The sequence below is a fragment of the Eimeria mitis genome, genomic scaffold (assembly GCF_000499745.2).
Source record: "Eimeria mitis Houghton genomic scaffold, Emh_scaff2276, whole genome shotgun sequence".
Taxonomy (NCBI): domain Eukaryota; phylum Apicomplexa; class Conoidasida; order Eucoccidiorida; family Eimeriidae; genus Eimeria; species Eimeria mitis.
The window spans coordinates 1,818-2,435 of NW_013570605.1; positions in this window are offsets into that span (position 1 = coordinate 1,818).

Sequence of the window (618 nt, forward strand, 5' to 3'; positions counted from 1 at the left end):
TTGCTGCTGCTGCTGTTGGTGGTGCTGTTGGTGGTGGTGGTGGTGGTGCTGCTGCTGCTGCTGCTGCTGCTGGTGCTGCTGCTGGTGGTTGTAGTAGTAGTATTGGTCGTTGTTGTGCTGCTGCTTATGCTGCTGCTGCTGCTGCTGCTGCTGCTGCTGCTGCTGCTGCTGCTGCTGCATGCAGCACACTGTATTCTATATTCTTTGAGAGAGAGAGAAACGCCGCAGCAGCAGCAGCAGCCGCCGCAGCAGACTGCTGTTATTGCTGCTGCATCTGTCGATGCATCCGCACCACGCCTACACACAAACCCTAAACCCTAAACCCTAAACCCTAAACCCTAAACCCTAAACCCTAAACCCTAAACCCTAAACAAAACCCTAAACCCTAAAACCTAAACCCTAAACCCTATACCTAAAACCCTAAACCCTAAACCCTAAACCCTAAAAGATCGGAAGAGCACACGTCTGAACTCCAGTCACCGATGTATCTCGTATGCCGTCTTCTGCTTGAAAAGAATGATAAAACGATAGAGTGCAGGCGCTATAGGAGCGAAACCCTAAACCCTAGAAACACATATTTACTGGCATTCTAAACCCTAAACCCTAAACCCTAAACCC